Source organism: Cyprinus carpio, chromosome A13 (genome assembly GCF_018340385.1).
Source record: "Cyprinus carpio isolate SPL01 chromosome A13, ASM1834038v1, whole genome shotgun sequence".
In the NCBI taxonomy this organism is placed as follows: domain Eukaryota; kingdom Metazoa; phylum Chordata; class Actinopteri; order Cypriniformes; family Cyprinidae; genus Cyprinus; species Cyprinus carpio.
Window position 1 is genome coordinate 11,761,514 of NC_056584.1, and position 27,223 is coordinate 11,788,736.

Sequence of the window (27,223 nt, forward strand, 5' to 3'; positions counted from 1 at the left end):
AATCAAATATTTCAGAGCAGAGCCTTAATAGAAAAAAATAAATATCCTGTATATTCACTTCAGAAATATCCATGACTTTTCCAGGCATTAAAAACACAATTTTACAATTTCCTGAGGTTCCCAGGTTGCCACAACCTTACAAACACTGTACATAAGAATTGTTCAAAGCTTGCTTTGCTCCATTAAAAACACTGTGCATGAATTCTAAAATGCATTCTGGCAGTAAATCAGATGATGCAGTTTCCTGGCAGTGGGCAGACATTTTAACGACTAATTCTGACACTTTTCTCACCTACACTCTGCTCCATCTTTCCTTTACCTCAGGTGAAGCCTGGAGACCAGGTCTGGAGTCAGTAAACACCTGTCAAACAGAATTTGAGAACTGCACCCACGCACACGGCACTACTGGACTCACCCACTAAAGTCATGAGAAAGAAGACTTATGTTAGTCTTCTTTCAGAGGTTTGCTACGAATGTGAACAGCCATTAGACACAAAAGATAAAGATAATTGTTGTAGACTTTACCCAGCAGAGGGAATAAATTAAAAGTCATATGTAAAAGATGGAAAAATGTATCATGCAAAAACATAGCTAGATCAGACATGAATCAGAAAGAGTGAAGGTGTTCAGCAGAGTGCATAACTTTTCCTTTTTCCCACGCGAAAATTGACTCAGCTATCAGTCAGCTTCCTGTCAGTCAATACTCACACCACCATTCACTTTCTTCCGTTTTACCCTGAGGGAACAGTCTCAGAAGGCCCATTAAAAAAAAAAGAAAGCCTTTCAGGAGTGACGTTACTGGTGCTTTTCCATTACATAACCTTCTAAACCTTCATCAGAAACGTTTTTTTGTTTATTGGTGTTCTGAACATGCAATAAACTGTGTAAACAAGACTATTTACTAAAGCTTCATCTGTGTGATTCATAGAGTGGTCCTTGTGTGAACAAACATTCAAATGTAATATTTGTAATTCAAAACTGAAATACAACCTAACATATGCATATTTCTGCAGGCGTTCTGAAAAACACTGATTAACAATGTAATAATAGAGAATGGCTAAATAAATAATAAATAAATGGTTTACTACGGATTTAAATGTTTGGACTTGAAAAACACATGGGAAAGTGCACCAAGGAGAGTGCCAGTTTCCTTAATATCCGGGGGTGTGTACAGTGTTTTCTCTCACAGCTGGGGAAAATGGTAAAATGTGGCCTCTGGGACCTTTACGCAGTTGGGAAATCTGAACACTCTCCACCTATGTCTCAGTGATTGACAGTTAACTATATAAACCTAAACTTTAGAGGTCCCACCCACTTTGACTAAATGGAATGTCAGGACAATACAAATAACAATAGAGGGTGATGTGCAATCTAAAGTCTTGTGAAGGTGACATCTTTAAGAGAGAGATTCAACATCAGCTCAACAGCAACCCACTTCATAATATTACTTTATTTCACACAGTAAATTCTTCATAGTATTACATTATATTTTTATTATATTTTATTTGGGGTGTACAATATAAATCGATACCATATAATATTTTTATTATATTTTATTTGGGGTGTACAATATAAATCGATACCATATATATATATATACATATACATATATATATGTTTTTTTGTAATTTATTGAAAATTTTGCATTCTAAACTGAAACAACCACTAAAGGCAAACGTTACTCAAACAATTTTCAGGTAAAACACCTTTTTCCCCTCACTCACAACATGATTATATATGCTGTAACCTCATTTTTATGACTAAGGGAAGTTGTTATACAATAAAATGCCCTATATAATGACATTAAACCTCTACTTGAGATACTCAAGGTAAGATATAAGATACACGGTCCAGTCTATTTGTCTATTAAACACACATATATACATACTGTAAACCCCTTTCTCATACATACACACACACACAAGTGCAAACACACTTATCACTCAGCATGTCAATGCGGTGGAGAGGCATCATGTGTTGCTCAGATTATGTGGCAGGGTAAATAAACACTAAGTGCTGACAGACATGCAGGGGGTCGCTGTGATGCACACTAGACAACATTCACACTGTGCAGGGGCAAGGCGAGGTGACCCAGATACTCTGCTACCCTAAACCTGTGTGCATCAGCATGCATATGTTTTTTGGGGTCAAAAGCAGTGAGAAGTATGTGATATTGATCCTTTTGCAAAGACGCAAGATATTCTTTCCTCTCCTTCTTTGGGAAATGGCTCCAAGGTTGCACTGGACTTGGTGTGCAATTAACCATTTAAATTGCCCGATCCAAGTTTAAAACACCATCTAAAATGATATTTAATCTGAGAGTATCTGATTGGTCCTATGATTCATTTGATATGGCTCCAAGGTTATTCAAAAGTTTGGGACCATTAAGATTTTTAATGTTTTCAAACAAAGTTTCTTATGCAGTAAAAATAGTAATATCATGAAATATTATTCCAATTGAAAATAACTGCTTTCATTTAATATAAAATGTAATTTTATTCCTGTGATGATAAAGTTGAATTTTTCACCAGCCTTACTCCAGTGTCACATGATCCTTCAGATCCTCTCATATGGGTGTTGTGGTGCTCAGAAACATTTCTTATTATCAATGTTGAAAAGAACTTAAAGGGTTAACCCAAATATTAAAATTATGTCATTAATGACTCACCCTCATGTCGTTCCAAAACCCGTTAGACCTCCGTTCATCTTCGGAACACAGTTTAAGATATTTTAGATTTAGTCCCGAGAGCTTTCTGACCCTCCATTGAGAATGTATGTACGGTATACTGTCCACGTCCAGAAAGGTAATAAAAACATCATCAAAGTAGTCCATGTGACATCAGAGGGTCCGTTAGAATTTGTTGAAGCATAAAAAAATACATTTTAGTCCAAAAATAACAAAAATTATGACTTTAATCAGCATTTTCTTCTCTCTTCCGGGTCTGTTGTGAGCGCGTTCACAACACTGCAGTGACGCCGCTGACGTACGACACTTTGGACTTTGTTATTGGGTGCACCAGAAAACACGTCAGCAGCGTCGTACGTCAACAGTCACAGCAGTCACGTCCACAACAGACCCAGAAGAGAAGACAATCCTGAATAAAGTCATAATTTTTGTTATTTTTGGACCAAAATGTATTTTCGATGCTTCAACAAATTCTAACGGACCCACTGATGTCACATGGACTACTTTGAAGATGTTTTTATTACCTTTCTGGACGTGGACAGTATACCGTACACACATTCTCAATGGAGGGACAGAAAGCTCTCGGACTAAATCTAAAATATCTTAAACTGTGTTCTGAAGATGAACGGAGGTCTAACGGGTTTGGAACGACATGAGGGTGAGTCATTAATGACATAATTTTAATATTTGGTTGAACTAACCCTTTAATATTTTTGTGAAAACAGTTGGTAGAGTGTATATAAAGAACTTATTTCAACAAGAGATTCTGCAGAGTTAAATGTCTTGAAGTTTAAAAAAAAATAGCAGCAGAGGGCAGAAGAGAGAAATCAAATATGAAAGCCAGCTAGAGAAAAACAGAAAGATGAAAAGTAAGAGTAAAAAGAAAAGAAAAGAAAATACTAATCAGGCCCAGCCTTGAGTCAACTGGGAATCATAGTAGAATTAATTTCACAAGAAAAATGGATTACTCATAATACGAGACTGCAAAAGCAAACAGTCAGAGACGGGATTAGCTCTCTAGTCCAGCAGACTTCTGTTTGAAACTGCTATTACTCAAAACTAAGAATCAGAGCCTGGCTTAGTAAATTGGGAATGCGCCTACAATTACTTTGAACATTTCACTGGATCAAGAGCAGAGCCAGACACAACATCATGAACACAGATTATGTGAGGATACTCAACTGTTGACAGTGTTTAATAGAGACACAATAAACATTACTAAAGCAAACAACCCATAATTAGCATGGTTTTGAAGAGGAGATGCACAAAACTAGGTTCTAATGAGTTTGAATGTCAAGTGACTCACCTGATAAGTTTTAATTGATTCAATTTGAATTTCAATTTTAATGAGCTCTGCTAAAGGATCCTAAACACGCCTCCCAATGGACACTGAGGACAAAGAAAAGAATGCAAGAGGAAATTATCTCACCATTATGTGTAGTTAATGCTCAGATACAATAATAAATGTCTCACAAGAACAACAATATTTACACTTTAATAAACCCACAGACTTAATTAAGAATAAATTAGACTCACATGAGCATAGATCTATGTAAATGAGAGACTATTTAAGTCATGCAAAAGCTTGTGTGGCACGTACTTCACTAATCACATTTTAACAGATTATATTAAGAAACAAGATTTGCATTTACTGAAATACATGTAGCTACATTTGCAACACACAACTATGGAAGCCTGTTTCCACCACAGAATAAAATAAAAAGTTAATTGTGGCTTTTTATATCACAATTCAGATTTTTTTTTAACAATACAGTACATAAATCTGAGAATTGTGAGAAAAAAGTCAGTTGTTGGATAAAAATTTGCAATTACCTTTATTAATTTAACTGATTCATTAATTAATTTATTTTATCCTGTGATGGAAACAAGCTTTTATACACAATTACTCAGCAGTAAATGTAAATATGACTACATATGGTTAAATAGATGCAAAAAAAGAAGGGCAATCACAACTGAGTGTGCAAATAGATGCAAGAAAAAAAGACCTATCCAAATTAATATGCAAATATTATTGTTTCCAATTATTACTGTTGATGTCATTGTTATTATTTACATTGTCAGTCAACAAGACTTTTAATTTTTATTAACAAATGCTTTTTAAAAGTTAACGTTTACAATAAAGCAAAAACAGCTCAATTAAGGCTGAAATTATCTGTAAAAACTGTGAACAAATGACAAGATCATTTAACAGACTAAGCTACAAATGAATATGCCATCACATCTGTCAGAGAGAGAGAGAAAGAGAGAGAGAGAGAGAAACTGGCCCAATAATAGACACACTCCCTTATGAATCCCCTTTTCCTAGTAAACTGTCGAAGACAGGCAAAGACATGGGCCAACTTAGAGAGGTCTGGTCAAATAAGAACCCAATTAAAGACAAACAAAAACCCAATTCAGAAAAACCTGAATCTAACTTATCCCAGGAAATGTGACCAGCCAAACACAATATTATAAAATGAAATAAACATAAGCAGTTTGGCACACTTATTCCATTAACTTTATCTAGTCTTGTTGAATGTCAGCAAATGAAAGTCTTTACTCGACCATGTGTGCAAGAGTCAGAGAGCAAGAGTGAGAGACAGAGAGAGCGACTCAGACAGAAATTGCGTGGTATTCTGCCCGAGCACAACCTCCACATTACAGAGAGTGGAGAGAAGTGCTTTTGTGTGCGCTGTACAAGGCCTGAGCTGAAACTCCATCCCTTTCCAAATATTATTACAGGCAGCAATTTCCCACAGAGTTCAATGTGGAGACACAGCGAGTGAGACTTGGCGATCACGCTCCAGCAAGCCACCTCAAAACCTCCTTCCACAGTCACCCACTTCAGCCAGCACATCCACCTTGATCTTTACAGAGAGCCAACCACCTCTACAAAAAATTGTCCTTAAAGTATGAGCACTTTCTCTACTGCAGGTATGACAGCGTGGGATACAGCAGGAAGAGTCAGTTAATGAGCAAGTCATTTTTGCAGGACATGTCATAATTAAAAATTAGTCAGAAAAACAAATTCATTAACATGTAAAGGGCCACTGGATAAAAATCCAATAAAAACAATAGACATTATTTAATTATTTATGTGTTAGAAATGTAGCATTGTTTAATGCATGAAACACAAAACATCACACACATTTACACACATCCCACAAAGGACAGCCCAATTTCTTATACCTTTCATAAAATCGATAAATATAGCTCCCTAGTTTGCTATTGCACTTGACCAGAGGAAAATTTATGATTAATCCCATACTGATTTACTGCTTTTATAGAGGAAGTCTGGTATAATTCTCAGATCCTGTTTTTGAGAACGTTTGAGTGATTTCCAAACTTTCCGCCTTAATTTTTTTATTTCTGGAAGAGTAGAGAGGGTGCTTGTGTGGTCTAAACACAGGCAAACCTTTTTACAGAAAGTTCTGTTTCACAAAAAACATATCTAATGGGTATGACAGATATAGAGAGAAGTGAAACGAGATGGTTTGATAGACTGTGAAAGACTATTTCCAAAGGTACTGTCACTGCTTCTGAAGTCTATGTATTGACAACTGGAGATAAGAATGTGGCCTAAAGGAAACAGGGAGTCTATTTCAGACTAAGGAGATGGGTGTGTGAAACGGCAAGTAAAGGTCTGGTTGAGTGGGTTTTTACTTATTTTCCCTCTTTTTTTCCTTGGATTACTCTACTTTTTTTATAATATTAATATATTTTGAGATATTTTTGTAATCTTTAATTTTATAATATTTTATTTTGTAATACTCTAATACTTTTGTAATACTTTTTTTCAATAAAATTGCATTTTTATGTAATATTATTATTTTAACTTTAAGACTGTTAGCACTGGCAGACTTGGTGATTAACGACAAAAATGTTCAAATCTGCCACCAGCCTTATCAACAGTTGATAATGTGTTATTAGGGAATTTTGAGCAGATACTATGTACAAGTAAGTATTTCTTTGATTTCAGATTTTGTGTTTGTCTCATTCATCATCATTAAATTGCATTACACACATATCTGGCATTCACTCAATTCAGGCATCTGAGACAAAAAAACAAAGGTTGATCAGTAGTTCGAGCATGAAAAGAAGGAATAAACAAATCACCTGCACTCCTCAAGTTGGGATCCATGTCAGGCATCTCTTTAACCGCCTCAGGACTCACACTGTAGATGGATGCTCCTGCTTCATCTGTTATACTGAAACAACAGAGACACACTGAAGCACATTTCCAAGGAAATCTGAGCGGTAACTTCATGAAGACCCCAGTGAACTTATGAAGCTCCCTCAGTACGTCTACGAGGCGACAGACCAAAAAGTCCATTTAAATACATTTCCATAAAAAAGTTTGTAGTTGATACTGCTGGGTTCAGGAGGTTATTGGCAACAGCATTTAGGAGGTTCAGACTGGTTTCTATGCTAAGAGATATGTGATGTCTGACACATATGTTCTGTTACAAGTGCCATCCATTCAAATGTACAATATGCACACATATTCTGAGGACTGCAAAAAATGATATTAATCTATTAGGTATAAAAAAAAAAAAAATACTGACCAAATATATATTTTTATATTTTGATAATTTCTTTTCTTTTTTTCAGATTTAGCAAAGCATTGACCTCTTTTCAAGTACTCCCTGGGGTGCACCTAGTTGTGAATCACTAGAGAAGTGATTCTTAACTAGTTGTCAACTAGATTCAATCTCTCTCTCAACACAGTTTCAGTTGCATGTGTATTGTGCTGCTTGCCACTCAAAGTGAATTACAGTATACTGATTGCAAAGTCAGTCTACAAAGGCTCAAACGTGATAGAAGTCTTTCAGTTATATTTACAGTGGTACGGTTATCTCCAGCTGAACATGAATTAGACTACAAACACATTACTAAGAATAATTATTCATTAAAAAAATACATAAAAAAACCCCACTTAAATACCACATATTCACATACAATTTTTTATGTTTATTATTATTTTTTACTTTTATTTGTGTAATACAATGTTCTGGTTATCTAACAGGCCAAGGAAACACTGAAATCATGGGTCAATACTGCCATCTACAGGACTTAATGTTAAACGTGTTTGTTGGCATAGAATTTTTGACAGTAAAAAAGGATTTTAAAGGCTCCTGCTGGCAAAGAATGATCAGTGCATGCAACTTATATAATAATAATAATAATAATAATAATAATAATAATAATGCATTCATTTAACAGAAATTCTGTTAATATTATCATATAATTATGAAATCTAACAAACAATATAAATGTTATTTAAATTATAGCTTTTTCCTTTCTAAAACCATGTACAACTTTTCTTCTATTCTCAACTGCTTGATTAATTAAACTGAGCCCTCTGAAAATATCAACAGGGATAAATGTCCTCCACACGATTATCACCACTGTTACAGAATGACCCTACAAATTAGGGCAGGTTGCCACTGCAGTTACATTTGCTGCCTCTCTATTGGTGCCTAAGGGTTCCTTTGGTAACTTTGCCAATTAGTGTCATCATACTCATGACAGGATGCAGAGGCTTTGTGACATGGACCTCCAGTTTGACTGGTGTCCTCATTTCCCAGACCCTTTCCCCTCCTCCCTCTCCCTCCCACAGCTGACACATCGCCATTATAACAGTACTAATGAGCCCTGGCATATGACCTAGGGGTCAAGGTGGAGCAGGTTATTAGAAAATTAAAAAATTAAGAAAGAAATACATGCCAACCCTGATAAACATTCAATTAAAACTTGAAATACATCTAAAATCACATAACAGAATTACAATAAGTAAACCTATAAATGAAACTAAATGTTAATCATAAAATGAAAGGATGCCAAGTTATCTAAATGTCTGTTTCAGACCAGTAATCAGTAATGCAATGCAATGTAATGTACAGTAACATAATGTAATGTAAATATGAACAAAGCAGCCTGTGAATATAATTCTGCATTGTTACTTCTTTTGATCATTTATTCAAAGAAAATTCACAAAAGCCTAACATTTAAAACAACTGAAAATGTTTTACTTCGATGAAATAAATGTTTTTCTCAAATCCACGTTGGCCACAATTAATGACACCCCTAGAAATGATTATGAGTAAAATATTTCTGAAGTATATTCCTATTAATTTTTACCATTTACCAAACCAGGGTGACTACGAACATGAAATTGTCCATCGATATGAGAGAAAACAAAGGCCAAATTCCCTTAATTATCCATCACATGAGTAAAACCATAAAATATAGTTCTGATGTGCAAGCAAAAAGATTGTTGAGCTACAAAATAGAAAGTGGCGGTAAGAAAAGAGCTAAAACATTGAAAAAATCCCATTTCCACCATCAGGGCAATGATTAAGAATTTTCAATCAACAGAAAATGTTACAAATCTGCCTGGAAGAGGACGTCTGTCTATAATTTCTTAATGCAAGGTGAGTAGGATAGTTTGAGTGGCCAAAGACACTCCAAGAATCACAGAATCAAAAAGTACCCCATGTGTACAATGAACCCTATAGAAAATGAATGGGGTGAACTTAAGAGCGCATGAACATAGACCTCCTAATAGAGTGGGGGAACTATGATGTCAGAATCCAGAAGAGTAATTCACCATGGGTTCCTTCGAGATTTTCAATTTATAAATAAAATAAAGCCTGTGATAAACATAACTTGACGATACTTTGGCGTTTTGTTCTACAATGTAAATTTCATACATCCATACCAAAAACACAAATTTATGAAGCAATTATGTTCATTTTTGAAAACATAGGTTTTTAATAAGTAACTAGACAAGATTGTTTGGGCTGTGAGTGTGTGCAGTTTACACTGTAGAACAAAATGTAAAAGTTTGGTCAAGTTATGTTTACCAGGCTTTATTTTACTCAGAAATTAAAAAAAAAAAACAATATAAAACCCAATAGGAAAATCTCGAAGGAACCGGCGACAAATTTACACTTCCGGATTCTGACGTCATAGTTCACCAACCCTATTTGAAAGATCTGGGGAAATTCTGTATAGAAAAATAGTCTCGTCAATGAACTCTTGTCAGTTGTTCTCCAAACTCAATCGGCTTTATAGGAGAAAACTCTGACCTGAAATGGAGGTTTCAGAAAGCATTGAATACATTTTCAATTGTTTTAATTCAATCAAAGGTTAGGTTTTTGTGAAATCTTTAAAAAAAAAAAAAAAAAAAAAAAGATCAAGAAGATCCATGTGGATTTATTTTCACAGGCTTCTTTGTTTATATTTACCAAGGGTGTCAATTCTGGTTGATTCTGCTTAATTCCATGTCAGCCCTCTTTAAATAATTCTGCAGTGATTTTGCATTCTTTTCACCAGCATGACACCAGTGCTGAACAACAGAAAATGACAAAATTAGAGAGCAGGTATTAGACATTGAGAAAGAGTGGAACCTATCATGTTTGAATAAATCAGAAGGGCTGCAAGGGTTAATGGGTACAAGTGCTGAACCATTCTGACACGGATACACATCACATCCACCAACCACATCTCTTCATTATGGGCACGGCTGAACTTGTACAAGGGTAGGAAGCAGAAGGCTCAGCTCAAGTGGACACTAAGACATAAGAACAAAGACAAAACCTGTCTCCAAGTGCTACAGATGACTTGATGACCCTTGAGGTCTGACAGTCACTCACTCACACCCAAATATACTCACACTTTGGGGACTATCATGTCTCTATGAGAGTCTCTGGGCAAAGTCATGGTCAGGCCCCTCTAACTGTAAGTAACAGTGGTATTCTCAGTGTTTGTCACCATCCTTAAGGTCCATCTCCCCCTCCCAATGTCCATGACCAAGGGGTGACACTAAGAGATGGATACATATTTTGATACTTGCCCCCTAAACACATGTTCTAATTAAAAGCATTCATTAGATCTGACTGCAGGGTGAAAAGATAGAAGTCCACTGTTCTTGATAATACTGGTTAAATTTGGAAATGTAAATCACACATGCTGTTTTTATTTATAAAAGTTTGGGAAATTCAACATTGCACACAATGAAAGTGTTTTTCTGCAAAACAATAAAATTATGCACTAGAATTCTTGTAAAAAATTACAAGAATACAATTTACTCTGTCAAGTTGTCAAAAAATGCACATACCAATTAAGTATTTATGATTCAGCATTTCTGATAGAGCTTTTTAGGGCAAAAATGTGAAACTTTTTGTTGACTTTTTAAAAAAATACTGTAACAAATTCTCTATGAATACATTTATTATTATGCATTTATCCTATTCAAGATAAATGTTACTAATTAGAAAAACATTTCTCATACATACACTACCGTTCGATAAAATTTTTAAATGATTTTGAGACAAGTCTTTCATACTCATCAAGGCTGCATTTACTAGTACACTAAAACACACTAAAATGCTAATATTGTGGAATATTATTACAATTTAAAATAACTCTTCTATTTTTATACATTTTAAAATGTAATTTATTCCTGTGCTGGCAAATCTGATTTTCAGCAGCCATTACTCCAGTGTTCAGTGTCACGTAATCCTGCCCAAGAAACATTTCTAATTAATCTAATTATCAGTTGTGCTGCTTAATGTTTTTGTGGAAACTGATATGTTTTTAATGATTCTTTGAGGAGTAGAAAGTTAAAAAGAACAGCATTTATTAGAAATAGAAATCTTTCATAATGTTATACGTTTTACTGTTACTTTTGATCAATTTTATGAATCACTGCAGAACTATAGTAAAAGTAAAAAATATCTGACCCTAAAACACTGAGCCCTCTGTGCGTGTGTTCACACACAACCCGTAAAGGTCCCGTAATGACACGTGACATCAGGATGTTAAGTGTAATGTACGAGTCGAAAACGCTAGGCACGTAAAGCTGGTGAACGATCTCAGCTTCAGTGCAGATTGTGAGGAGCTAACTGATCTCTGCTTCATTAGTTTGCACATATTTTTTTCGTCGCGAATGTTGATCTGCCTTCAAAACACCCGGTAAATCGCACGATAACAGGCATCATCCCTACGATTGGTTCTGGCTTTTGTTCACACAGCGCTCGTTCCAGGATTGAACCCCAGCAATGTTACTAGGTCCCCAACCTGGGATCAATCCCAAAATCAATCCCGGGATGTATTTGCATTCACACAGAAGACGATCCAGCAATTTTCCGGGACCAACGTGCAGTGTGAAAGGGGCTATAATCTACCATGCAAAATTTACTAAAGACTGTCTTTTTCTTTCATGTTAACAGAAAAAAAAAAGGACATTCTTATTTATAAAAAAAAAAAAAAAAAAAAAAAAATCTGTTGGTCAAATACTCAGAGTCAAATGACCCAAGGGATTCCCAGGACTGAAAAAACAATCATGAGATATCAGGCCATTGCCAAGTCTAAACAGTATGACATTTTTTGCCTAGAAAAGGGTTAAAATGGCAGGTGTCAAAGGCCGTCAGTCTCAGGCTCTGTGCTGGGGGCAGGAAGTGCGTGGAGGCACAGTTAACAGCACACTCAAACTGCTGCCACCACCACACAAGTCTGAAAAGAGCAAAACCTCACAGCCACTCACGTCAAACTGGTGGCAGATGTGCATCAGCCCCTCAACTCCCCTTCCTGCCTTAAACACCCAAAGAACTGCAGCAGAGAGTGCCAGCAGGTTACTGGATGTTTTCCTGTGCAGGATCCAGTAGAGGGGGTTTTGGATATATGTTGGTGTCCAAGCCTTAAACTCAAGTACCTTAACCAAGACAAAGTGTAGCCCATAAAATAGATATCCCAGAGGTTTCCATATCCTAAATTTTCAAGACCAGTTTCACTGGAAGCCTAGTTCATATATGCAGATGCGGAATTGAGGTTTCCATGTTTTGACGTTACTTGCATTTTCTTTTCCTGTACTCCAAGGGCTATAAACTACGACTTAAAATGGCCAAACACAAGTAAATGAGGCATGAAATGTGCAGCATGTTAAAAACTTCACTGGTGCGGATTGCTTCCAGTTGTTCTGACATCACAAGAGACAATTAGATTAGAATTTGACAAATGGGGATTTGGCATCTGGGTTTAAGGCAATGAAAACTTTCAAGCGGACCACATGCTTGATCTCATGCTTGGCTGCCACAGATCAATCAGCACTAGCCGGATTGGGAGTGACACTGCAGTATTCATGTCCATTCTTCTGGAAACTTGATGTTAAATGCAAGAAAGTATTCATAGTAAGCTAGCATGTCTGATAAACTCATAACACAAAATCTCTTATCTATATAAAAAATATTTTACATTTTTAATATAATGTACTTTAATATCATTTATTTAATGATTGAATGCTCCATGTTATTGTTACATAGCATAGCTGATAGTTTCTTTTCTTTTTTTCTTTTTTTTAAGAAATTAACTTAAAAAAATAGAGAAATCTTGGAAAAATCATGAGACACTGAAGACTGGAGTAATGATGTTGAAAATTCAGCTTTGCCCTCACAGAAACAAAAGTTTATGTAACAATTTACAATATTTTAAAATAGAAAACTTAAAAAAAAAAAAATAATTAGTAATAATATTTCACAGTATTCTGTGTAACACATTTCTATGCTGTTTAGCATCCTTAAACAGCAAAGGTTCCGGCAAAAAACGTACTTAAATTGATTATTGTGATTATTAAAAATCTAAATACTGATTGAACACTTATATTGGTATTACCATTTTCATATTGTCTAATGAAATGTCTTCAACTGTAACAAATTCACCTTAAAACCTGGCCTGTTTAGTGTCTTATAGCTTTATTATGAATCAGTGAGTGTGTTTCCTAACAGATATAATACAGAAATAAAAAATTCCAAAACCTATTGTATCTATTTGGAATGGATGTATTGTAGATCAACAGAGATACTACTCAGTTGAAATCCTGACTGCTTTACTCTTTGATGCCAAGACAAATCTAATAGCAAATATAAGATGGCACAATGACATCAATAAAAGACACATCACTGTCAACCAAGCACAGACATTAACATACATTTCAATATATTAACAGCAGTCAATCAAAATTAGGGGTCTCAAGACAGTTGCTCATGGAGCCACTGGTTTTGGCTGTCCTCTGTGATGCGGACATCTATCCCTCAGTGAGCCATTAGCCAAGGGCCTGTGACTGGCAAATATTCCTCCTCATTCCACACTGTCCTAATCACCCTTCCCAGAATCCTCCTCAAAGGACAAACTTCCCTGATGCAAAACTTTAGTCATCCAAGACCTTACAGCAAAGAGTGATTTCACTTTACCAGCAGCACTCTTGATGTAAAGGGCATGGACTATATATATATATATATTATAATACAATTCATGCCCTTTTCAGCCAGCTTACTCATGGTAAAGTGAATAAAATAATAATAACAACAACAACAACTCCAGTCTGCCAGTGTGTTATGGACAATGTAAAGATGAGTCTCCTATTTATAATTTACAGAAAGTGGTCATTTCTTTCCTGTTAAGACTGAAGTGGTCATGCTTTACAACTGATCCCAGCAACAGTGTGCACTGAAGGAAAAAACAAAAAGGAATAGAGTAGAGAGCTCCTGTAATTCTGTGTTCCCCTGCAAAAGTGAGCCTAATGACCAGAGACTGGCCGACTGGTGGCAGAGAGCCAGCCTGAGGGGAGAAGGGTGGTCACTGCCGCTGTCTTCAACCTTAAGAACTGACAGAGCTGTCCAATCAGTCTGTAGCCATAGCTCAGTATCAGGAGCACTGTCCTGACAGTCAGGAACACTACAGGCTCCCTCGTTAAGCAAGATACATGTCATTTTGTTCTTGAGAAGTCAGGGCCAAACAGCAGCAATGACTGGAGTCAGAGCAGCACCTTCTAAACATGTTCCTTAGAAGGGAGACAATATATAATACAGAATGCACAAATCACACTCACTAAATAGGAGTGCAATGGCTCCAAACTCAACATTTTATGAACAAATATCAATTCTGTATGGCACAGAATATGTAATGAACCCCTAAACCAAATCTGTACAACATAGCTACTGTATGACAAATACATGACCAAAGCACCAATGGTTTCTTCCAGCAGCATAAAGATGCCTTGCCAACCAAGGTCGACTTTTATTGGGTCACTTTGGATTTGGTTCATGTTAGAGGCCCTTTGAGCATGTATTAGTCATGAGAAGTAAAAATGCAGTGTACACACATCAATACTGATAAAACACAAATACAATCAGAGATTGTATTCCAGTAATCTCCCACCTCCCAATTCAAATCTAATTATCTGTACCTTTACTCATAATTCAAATCCGTTTAAATCATTGTAGTGGTCTAGAAGGATAAAATCACCTGGCGCTGAAGAGTACTGGGCCAGAGGAGGGCGCCACAGAGGGGTTCCAGAGGAGAGGCTCAAAGCATGGTGCAAATCTCACAGCTAATATATTGGAGCAGTCTACTAGGACACACAACCACTGGTTCAAAGTTCAAAGAGAGGGCAACTCTTCATCACACATGTGAGCAGCTCAATGTACAGCACAGGTGATGTGCAAACAATCCCGACAGAGACTAATTAAAAATAAGACCTACACCACATATACACACATTTAACACATTCAAATTGATTTAAATATGGAAAATGTGACAACATTAACAAGCTAATTATGTGTGTGTGTGTGTGTGTGTGTGTGTGTGTGTTTGTTTGTATGTATACACATATCTTGCATGTTATGTGCATGGCTCCATGTGAGTGTATAATAATGAATTACTATAACAAATACCAGTTTGGAATAACGGCAAAACAGACAGCTGAAATAACTGGAAGGGAATGACACTTGAAGCCTTACACACAAAAATGAGGTTGATACACTAGTGTATAAGAAAGGAAAGGAAACGGAAGGAAGGTTACAGAAGGAAGGGTGCGAGTGATGGTAGATGGAGGCAACAAATAATGTTTTATGTCTGAACAAGCAGAAGAGTGGGAAGACAGATAGCAGACAGTACAAATGAAGCTGCTGGTTTAATAAAGTGCACTGTGGAGATGAACTTTCAAAGGGATTGATGTGTTGGAAATACAAACACTCACATATTTCCAAATACACATATACACAAAACATATCTACACTACCACTAAAAAGTTTGGGATCATTTTTTTTTTTTTTTTTTTTTATATACCTTTATTCAGCAAGAGCACATTAAATTGAAAAAAAATACATTAACAATTTTGGAAAAGATGTTCTTTTGAAGTTCGAGAAATCGTAAAAAAAAAAAAAAAAAAAAAAAAAAAAAAAAAAAAAAAAAAAAAAAAAAAAAGTATCTCAGACTGGGGTAATGACTGTTAAAAAAATCTGCAATAAATTACATTCTAAACTTTATTAAAATAGAAAACAGTTATTTAAAATGCAATAATATTTCACAATATATCTGTTTTTACTGTTTTTTTTTTTGGATCAAATAAATGCAGTCTAGATGAACATAAGAGATTTCTTTTAAAAACATTACAAAGTCTAAAATGCTGTTACTTAAAAGCCCAAACTTTTAAATTGTAGTGTACAATGCACAAAAGTCAGTCAGATCTATGTATGTTTACAAGTGTACAATGGAATTATTCAGTAAGAGTTCAGTAAGAGGCAAGTACCAAAAAAATGGAAACTTCAAAAGTCAGACAAACTGTGAAAAACTGGCATAACAATTATTTGAATGTGTCATTATTTTTGGTCATTATTACATTAAGGTCAAATATGAATAGAAATAAAATGTATATTAAAAGAGGCATATATTATATGTCTCGTTTAACTATTTTCATATGATACTGTACACCACCAGACTTTGAGTTTTTAAAATGTGAAATAATGCTTTCATACAAATGTAACCACTTAATATTCCTTTGCGGAGTGTCTGAGCATTTCACACAACTAAAGATACCAGATCAATGTCTCCACTTAAGGGAACGTTTAAGTATGCAATTTTATAAGTATAATTTATTTCAACTAGCACCCTGCTTCTACAAATATTTGGCTGTGACTACAGTGACAGAAAACAAACTGTCTGGCACACCCTGGCGTGGCAGTCGATGTTGCACTGCCAATGTGGAGATCTCAAATCTTCCACTTTCATTTTAGAATGGAGGTTGAAATGGATCCACCTGTGAAACACTTTGGATGACAATTTTGACACATCATGCTTTGCTAAGAACCACTGAGGCAGACCTGGCAACCCATCTTAGCTGCGCTGAGGGATGCAGAGAGCTGTAATGAAAACTGCCATCAGTGTACGCCATAAACGGCCACTTCAGTGCGGTTCTGGGCAGCTCTCCAGTCAGAACCAAAAGTCAACAAACACGAGTCTAGCTAGATGGAGAGATAGACAATCCCAGATCTAGTCTTTATTTGGGTTGGATGAGAACACTTTGGACTGGTTTGGTTTGAAGGACGGTGAGAAATATTTGTTTTTAATTAGAGACAGTGAAACAAGGTCCAGATACCATTTAAAACCCACAAGAGTAACACATTCCAGACCGAAACCATTTCCTTTGCTCCTTTTCTGCGTACCTTGCTTCACAGTTGCTATTTTAGCTCTTAGTGGAGTTTGTTTATAAAACTTTCAAATTTCAAGCTGCAATTGCAATAAGACTGTAAAGGAGCCTGATATAACCTCAAACAAATGCAGGTTTCATCTCTACACCAAAGCCAATAACTGCTGAGCAACTCTCAGAGGAACAACATCTGCTGTACTGCCCACTGCTCTGCTCTGTATTTAAAAAATGAGAAAATGTCATACCAATAGGACACATCGAGGGGCTTGAAGAAGCTCTTTTTAATTAGGTCTGTAAAGAAGGCCTCAGTCTCCCTGCATGCTTTGCCATTTCCTATGACAATAGTCTGACAGCTGTTAAAAATATATATGTAAAAGTTACTCAAATATAAACACAACACAGGTCAAAAGTTTGGAATAATTAAGATTTTTTAAAGCACTTTTTAAAGAAGTCTCTTATGCTCACCAAGGCTGCATTTATTTCAGTTAAAAAAACAATACTGTGAAATATCATTACAATGTTAAAAATAATAATAATAATAATAATAATAATAATAATTTCTATTTAAATATAATTTAAAATTTGATTTATTCCTTTGATGGAATTTTCATCAGCCATTACTTCAGTCTTCAGTGTCACATGATCGTTCAGAAATCATTCTAATTTGATGATTTGACGCTTAGTTATTATCAATTATTGTTGGTGCTCAGATATTAAAAATAGTTCTTATTATTATCAGTGTTGAAAAGGTTATGCATTTTTGTGGAAACGATACATTTTTCAGGATTCATTGATGAATAGCGAGTTCATAGAAACAGCATTTATTTGACATACATTTTTTTGTAAAATTACTGTATAAATATCTTTACTGACACTTTTGATCAATTTAGTTTGTCCTTGCTAAATAAAAGTAATCTTTTCTGTTCTTTTTTTTTTTTCATACTTCAAACTTTTGAATGGTAGTGTATCCCCAAAAATAATAAGCAGCACAACCACTGATAGCTGAAACAGTTCAAAATTCAGGTTTGCCATCACAGGAATAAATTACATTTTAAAATACACTCAAGTTATTTTAAATGTAAAAATATTTCACAATATTACTGTTTGCATCATGAAGGTACTGCAGACCCCCATTTTTTTTCCTCTCCAATTTTTCTGCACTCATCGCTTCCACCTTGTTCCCCTCTCCTCTCAGAAAATACGGCTGCCATTTTCTGTCAGATTGCGAGAGGTACTCTAATAGCAAAAGACACCTCAAGAGCCAGGCAGGTCATGTGACTCCACACCCACAGACCCGTCACAGTCAAGCTGGGTCTGCATGTGGTGCTGCTGCAGGGCAGAGGGCAAAACATGGCAATCCCAGCTGACACACACCCGCAAGGTCGATCAGTCGCCTGGACGCAGGGCACACACAGGGCACAGCGTGCCACTCCTCCCACCGAGAGGGCACAACGGGCTTTCTCATCACACCTGCCACTCAGACACTCTCCTTCACCAAAAGATGCTGCCTTAACTAAAAATAATTACAGTTCATTAAAAGTCAAAAGTTAATTAAGACTATGTTAGTCCTTTTCAATATTAGTCTATATTTGGTGATTACAAGGTTTTCAAAACATCACCTCAAATTTACCATAACAATCCATTTTTAGACGCCCTTAGTTGGCAGCCAAAAGAAAAACTAGAAAAATATCAAATTAATATTATATTAATATTACATTATATTAATTATTATTATAATAAAAAATGCATTGAAATATTAAGACAATTAATTTTGTCCCAAAACTTTTAGAATCAATTGACAAAATACCTTCATTAGTTAGATATATAGATTCATTTCAGTTAAAGTTTATTATAATTCAAGTAAAGACTGTTTTTAGTTACAGTTGTAGGATAATAACCCTTATATACATATAGTTTAAGATATGGATATAGATAGATTTAGCATTTATTCAAAGCTCATTCCACATTTATTCTGCTTCTCTTACTGGTGGGGGACAGGATTGCTATTTTGCAGCCGTGGTGAAATCCTGGGTCCACTCCCATGATAACTCTCCCACGCACAGGACACATCAGAAGGCGCTGATGCAGATTACGAACAAACATGGCGATGGACTCTTTTTCTGCACTAGCGGTCAACTTAGTCCTGGGACAGGAAGAGAAAAAGAGTTGTAAATAACGTAAATGTAAATAACAGAATGTTAGAGAAAGAAGATATGGAAAAAGAAAAGTGTTCAGATTAGAGCGCTATACACAATGCTTTAATTTATGGAGTAAATATATAAATATACTATAGAACTATATAAAATTATAATTTCTCCTACTTCTCCAGATAGAGGCAGGCCCAGCTCCAGAATTAAATCACAGAGTGCTCTAGCCTTAAAGTAGGCTTACATGTTTTTGCCCTGTCCATTGTTATTTCTGAATTTCATTTTGAAAAACGAATGGACACAAAAGTGCACAGACCGATCTGGCCAGAACAAACCTGTAGCCTCGACTGAGGAAAGGCAGAATGAATCACCTGTAGGAATCTTCAATAGCATTCTTCAAAATCGTCATCAGTTCTGGCCGTGCGAATCCCTCCACCTGTAAGTCATACAGCAGATACAGTCCATTGGTTTACACGCTCATACAGCCTGCCAAAAAACCCACTAGTATGTGCGTTCAAAATCTGAGATTTTGATTGTATAATCACTACAGGAAATAAGTTCTAAGTTTAAAAGTGCAAGTGATGAAGGGGAAAATCGATTATATTTTTGAAAACAAGGTGCTTTTCATTGAAGTTGAAATATTCTTTTAATGATAACTCAATTCTGGCACAATGACTATATTATACTATATACTATATATACACCTTATAATGGATTTTTTTATGTTTTTGCAAAACATACAAGGACATGCTCACCAAAGCTGCATTACAATTAAAATACAAAATAAATTTTTATAACATGTAATTTTGGGTTCACTACAGTACAATTATTTATGAAGATAACTGGTTTAAAGGGACGGTTCACCCAAAAATGAAAGTTCTGTCATTAATTACTCACCCTCATGTTGTTCCAAACTCGTAAGACCTTCGTTCATCTTCAGAACATAAATTAAGATTTTTTTTATGAAATCTGAGTTTTCTGACCCTGCTTAGACACCATATGTTGCGTATGCTCTTCTGTGTCATCCGCGCCACAAGGATGCGCTGTTTCTACATGTATTTAGCGTTGATTTGAAAGAAAACAGCGCATCCTTGTGGTGCGGATGATACAGAAGAGTATACGCAGCATACAGTGATATGGAGAGACACAGAGGAGACGGTTGACAAAGGAATTGTTGAATAAAGTCGTTATCTTTGTTTGCTTCGCTTACAAAAAGTGTTCCCGTCACTTCATATAACCCAGATTGCATGTCTGACGGCAGATGAAGTATTCTGAAGACGACTTTCATACCTTTTATGGACCTGGACACTGTTATTTACTTGGCAGTCTATGGGACAGTCACAGGCCTCTCGGTTTTCATCCACAATATCTTCAATTGTGTTCTGAAGACGAACTGAGCTTTTACAGGTTTGGAACGACATGGGGGTAAGTGATTAATGACAAAATTTTAAGACTATTATCCCTTTAAGAAATGTGGTATGAGTCATCGTGGAAGGAGCTACATCAATTCAATAAACTGTGGCTTATCAACACCTGGCAGTGTAAAAGTCAGTTGCCAACTCATTGTCCATCAACAGGCAACAGCACTGGGCCAGACCAGGACCAAGAGAGGAAGAAGATGTAGTGTGGTGTGGTGTGGTGCATGAGTGGGCATTGTGGGTGTGTGCTGACCTGACACTGATGCACCACCTACAGAAGTCATTCTTCACCCAGTCAGGGATGTTGACCTTCACTGTCAGAATCTTCAGATTCTCCCCACGGTTAATGGCTAACGTCTGAAACAAGAGAGTAACCTGTAGAGACAGCCGACACAAGGCGAGGCAAGGTAGAGCACCGTCGGTACCACCCCCTCCCATTCTCTCCTAAAACTAGTCAGCGTGCACCAAGACGCACTCATGCCACACCAAAAGCTCTGTGCCTCTCTCACTTTTCCCTTTCTGGCCCTCTAAGGGAAAGTGACATGCTGTGAAGCAAATAGTTTTAAGTATCTGACCTTTTCTGAGGAAAACCCTTTGAAAGGCAAAAGATGACCCATCAATCTGGACTCCAAGCGGAAGAACCGAGCTGACAAATGCCACCAAACCCCCTACACAAAACACACACCCCACCACAGAGCAGCAACCACCCCCCTGCACCGCTCAACAGCTAATGGCCTGATCAAGATGTGAATTAATGTAGCCAGAAATATGATGAAAATTATATTTCCATATTTTGGCATTTCAACACCCTAAGGCAGCTGTTTACTTGGGTTTTCTCATGCGATGTTTATCACATTTGAAGTTTTGCATGAGATGAAGGAAATGTCAAAACAGATATCAAAGTTTTCTCTGTGCCGTGTCATTTCCAACTTGGCCTTGTGTAGTTAATGCATATCTATTAATGCATACATTAAACTGGTCTGAATCATGCCATAAGTAAAATTACCAATGAAAGGAAACATAAACATCATAAAAACACATGCAAGCATAGCTTTGTAGATTATTGGAGGACAAAATTTCTACCAATAAACAGCTGTAAAAAACATGATATATAAGACAATTCACTTCTGCTTGCCATCACACAGCCAGTATTACAATTATGTTTGTCACATACAGTGCATTAAAGGCAGATATATTGGAAAAAAAGAGAAAGTGGGTAAAAATAAAGATTAAATTTAACAACCAAAGTCTGCAACATTTCAGATTTTTTTTCACAGATTTGGGTTTAGTGTCATATTTCAGACTCGACAGTCCAGGACGTGACATTTTAAAAACAAAGGAGAGGGAAAAGTTTTGTCTAAATATTCAACATATCATGTTCCTCAATAACAGTGAAATCATAATTGGAAAAATATGAGGAATGTAAGCGACAGAAATGAATATTATTTTAAAGACTGAGCTATTCCGATTCAATATTTTTTCTCCAAATAAAGTCAACAGCACTGCCGTAGAAGAGAGCAATAGAGGATGGCCTCTACAAAAACAGAAAGAATGGATGAACTTTTCACTTCCTATTTTTGCATGTACAGAAAAACAAACATACACAACATGGGGCTCAGAATACACCAGTGGTCATTGTCCACACAAAATAAATACAATCTCTTTCTTTAGCAAGGGCAGCTTTGTTTTATAAAAAAAAATATATATGTTTAGCACTAATTATATTGTAGTCAATTTATCATAAGCTTCCACAAACAAGCAGAAAGGAAGACCACATTTCATGTTACAAATTGATAAGATTTGGTAGATTTTTCAGCTGCACTTTTTAGTGAGTGTGCTAGAGTAAAAAAATACCATCAATTTGTATTTGTCTTTTAATGAACTTTTAAAAAACAAAAACTTTGGTGCATTTTGACTCTTGAAATGTATGTTTACAGCATGGATATGACAAAGACAAATTAGCTATAACAACACTCATTTTCATTAATACAAGTAAAAAAAAAATTAGTTTTTTGAACGTTAAAAAATAAAAAAATGATTAAAAAAAAAAAAACTTTAGAATCAAATAAAGACCTCCGTTGAGAGAGTCAGATTAAGAAATCTCATGCCACATATCAGCCAGATACAGCCCCTGAAAGCTTTCAAAAGTAGGCTTCTTAGCTGAAACAATATTCTAAATGTTCAAAAATAAAGTCAAGCAGCCACAGAAGTGAAGAAACACCACTAGAGTTTATATACATTTTGAGGAGTAATAAAAACACATCGAAGGAAGGTAGGAAGGAATTTTACAACAGTTAGTTACACCACTAATTTAAACAGTTTGATAATGAACTTTCTGCCTAATTTACACATAAAGCATCAATGCATCCTCTGTTAATGATGAAGTCACTAAGACCAATCGGTGCACCCTTACAATACGAGCACACCCTTAAACACACACACACACATCTGTCCTTAATACACTCTCACAAGTAATGTGTTAAATTAAACAAGCAAGTATGTCTGCATACACATGCCTCCTGTCAAAATACATTCCACACTCTTCTCCAGCAAAACCATGAAAAGGTTCATTTTAGCCGGAGTGTGACAGCTCACAGGTCACGGAAAACTCAAATTAACACCCACTGACAATCCACGTCAGCAGATTAACAACGGGTAAACTGTATGCTTCACAGGAGATCTCACGACACTTATTCACTCACTCATTCGGCTCGTCTTTTGCTCTTTGTCTCTCTCCCCCGTGCCCCTTTCCCCCTCCTTTCTCACAGAGCCCATGAGCGGCTGTCATCATGAAGCAGTGTCTGTCAATCCTAGCCTTTAATCCACAGGCACGTGGATGGGGACGTGTCACATATGTTAAGAGGGGGAGATCGGGGATGACTGGGGGACAGGGAACGGGATGAGAGAGATGAATAGAGGAAGAAAAGGATGACAAAGTCACTGTGACATGTGGCCCACAACCAACTCTGAGTGAGTAAGCGGGTACCCATGAAGTGAGAGAGGGGGAAGGGGACACCCTTGACACAAACACAGAGTTAAACAGCACTGACAGAAGAGCTTCAAAGAGTGGCACGAGGACCTGTGTATATGGCACAAAACTGTGTGTGTGTGTGTGTGTGTGTGTGTGTGTGGACTGGTGGAGTGTGTCCGAGTGTGTACATATACAATTGCTGTCAAAGATTTGTACACACCTGCTCACTGTTTATTATGACTTTTCTACTATTTTACAATAATTCAACAGTCATCAAAACAAAATTACACAAGCATGAGAATTATGTTGTGACTAAAATGTTAAATAAATAAAAAATTTAGCTTTTAGGCTTTTGCATTTAGTTTACAAGGTTTAGATAACAAGAAATATAACTTTAGACAAGGTTGTCCAAAATATTCGACTGGTAGTTAATGCATAATGAGTAGTCATGCATTTCAAGTCCCGGACACCAATATTTTAATGATTCAGATTTTTTTACTATAAAAATGTTTTCTATGTAAATAAAATAAAATATAAAACACACACACACACACTCACTCATATACACATATATATATATACACACTCATATATATATATATATATATATATATATATATATATATATACACACCCACACACACATATATATATATATATATATATATATATATAGACTATAAGCATATATATATATAAAATACTATATATACAATACACACATACACACATTATATAATATACACCACACTATATATATATATATATATAAATATATATATATATATATAAATAATATATATATATACACATATATAACAAACTAAAAAATTAAAAAGAAAGCTTTTATTTTATATTTTTAGTTAATACTTAATTATAATAAATAATACTGATATTATCATATATATATATATATAAAATATGACGAGCATTTGGACCCAGAAACAGTGATATGTGACGTCAGATTTAACAAACAGGTAAGAATTTGAAACACGCTCATTATTTCCCAGACCCACTTCCCCTTCTTATCCCAATCATTTGCTGTTCTCTGATTCAGTATTTATAAAAAAAAAGATTTCTATAAATTTATATAAACATTTTTTATTATTATTTAATCCAGAAAATGAAAATCAGTTTTAACAGCTCATTGTGGAATAGTCTTCTGTGGAATTTGCAATATCAGAAAGCAAGAAAGTAATAGGCCTATCACTGCAAATGATATCCCAGTCTTACAAAAAAAAAGTAAAAAAAAAAAAGTTTAGAGATCTGAAAATATCCTGTCTATAGAGTGAATGTGGTAAGATAAAGACGTGACCATACCTGATAGTGCTGGATGCGCTGAACATTGCAGGTGAAGTCAGTATACAGGCTGAACTTGGAAATGTCCTTTGGTTTGCTCTTCTGATTGCCCTGTTGTGGCTGCTGTTCTTTCAGGGCTGTTTTAGACACTGACGAGTGAATGGTCACCGCACTCCTATCACAACTGAGAACGAACATACATGCAGAGTCAAACACACACTTATATTTGGGACTGACAGGCTAGGAAATGTGTGGGGAGATCCAAATAATGAGAACAGAGCAAGACAAACAGATTAACAGATAACAGAAAGATAATTAAGAGAATAAAATAATAAGTTTGCTCAAATAATCACTGTCTCACCATGACTGGACATAGGTGAGAGTCTCTTTGTCCTTTGCAACCATATCTGCCAGGATCTCCTGCACACCTGTGGCCACCTCATCCAGGGTCGACAACCCTACAGACAGGAAAGGAAACAGCTGAAATGTCACATAACAACATTTACACTCATCAGTGGCCCTGCATTAACTTATAAGAACTGCATTTATTTGGTGGAAAGAGTGGAATATTTGCAATTTTTTTTTTTTTTTTAAAACATTTTTTTTTTTTTTTTAAGAAGTACAAATCCCATATAGTTATAAGATAATAATTACCCTTATGCATACGAATTTGCATAAATGAGAGAAATGCCTAGAAAAAAAGTCACAATGCTGCTTACATCACTCCCTTAATATGTCAATGTTAAGTGAACTTAAGTTAGGTGAGAAGAAAACAAAAATAAAATAGTAGTTTTTTGCTGTCTTTTGTTTAATTGTTTTTTTTTATTATTTTTTTTTTATTCAGTAATTTAGGCAGCAATGATAAAAATGTAAACAAAAATAAACAAAAAAAAAAATTCATATATAAAATACAAAAATAAATAAATAAAATAAAATAATAAAAAATAAATAAATAAAATACAACGTTAATTGAATGTACATTCTGGTTGAGCATTACACCTCAGAGGACACGCTGGTGTACAGGCCTCAGAGGACACGCTGGTGTACAGCCTCAGAGGACACGCTGGTGTACAGGCTGGCTGCTGTAAGTATGCAGGGGGCTAATACCTTTAGTGTTGGGCTGGACAGAGGAATGCAGGTTTTATAGGGAGCATACTAAAGAAGAAAAAAAAAAAGAGAAAAAACAACGTAAGTATAATCTATTATTGGGTCACTCAAAGTCAAAAACTCATGGTCAAAGTTTCAAATTAATAAGTAAGCTGAGAAGCTTGTTTTGTTTTGTTCTCACCACATGGTCTAAATCACCAGCTGTTGTGCAGTTCTTTAGAGCCATTTCCAGCTCTGAAGTAAGAACCCCATCCTTCTTTAGTGTCTGAGCACCAGATTTGCTCTTCTTTGCCACTGACCTAAGACACATGAATAAAATTAACTCTGTGTACTTATGTTAGAGTGTTGATCCTGATTGTTTTTTGTTTTTTTTTTACTTTGCTTTCATGTTAGGAAAAGTGCCTAACTGATGTCTATTTCATTGTCAAGATGACAATGAAACTACTGTTCAAAAGTGGTTAAAAAAAGTGTCTTATGCTCACCAAGGCTGCATTTATTTGATCAAATTGTTCTAATGTAGTTGTTTATTAAAGTGTATTATTATTGTTTAGGTTTTATTTTATTTCCAAAAATGAGATTTATTCCTGCGATAAATTTTAAGCAGCCATTAATTCTTTGCAACTTGTCCTTCCTTCACAAAGTATTTTTTTTATATTTAATGAAGTGGTTGTGTTGCAGTTTTGTGGAAACGGAAACATTTTTATTTTGTTAAATAGAAACTTCACAAAGTCATATTCCTTATTATTATCAATCTTAGCCAAACTTGTAAATCTAATTGACCACAAACTTGTCAGTGGTAGTGTACCTAAAGATGTTGTTTGTTATTTAAATTAATTGGGTGATATTATTTAATTTGATTATTTGATTTGATCTCTGCTGCCATCTACAGGTCACATTTGGTGTTGTTTTCTGCCATCTACAGGTCACATTTGGTTTCAGCAGATGGGGTCTCTGCTGCCATCTACAGGTCACATAAAAACTTACAAGCTGTTTCAGCAGGCTATTCTGTTCCTTTGAATATATCATAGGTAATGTGAAATCTAAATAAACAGTCCAAATGAAAGCGATAAATCAGGATGGTTGAAATGAAAAAAATTTTTTTATTTT

General features: G+C 35.5%; 1 pseudogene; it reads right to left on the reverse strand.

Moving 5' to 3' along the window:
* Nucleotides 1-27,223, reverse strand: part of LOC109101344 — a 53,004-nt pseudogene that overhangs the window by 23,098 nt on the left and 2,683 nt on the right.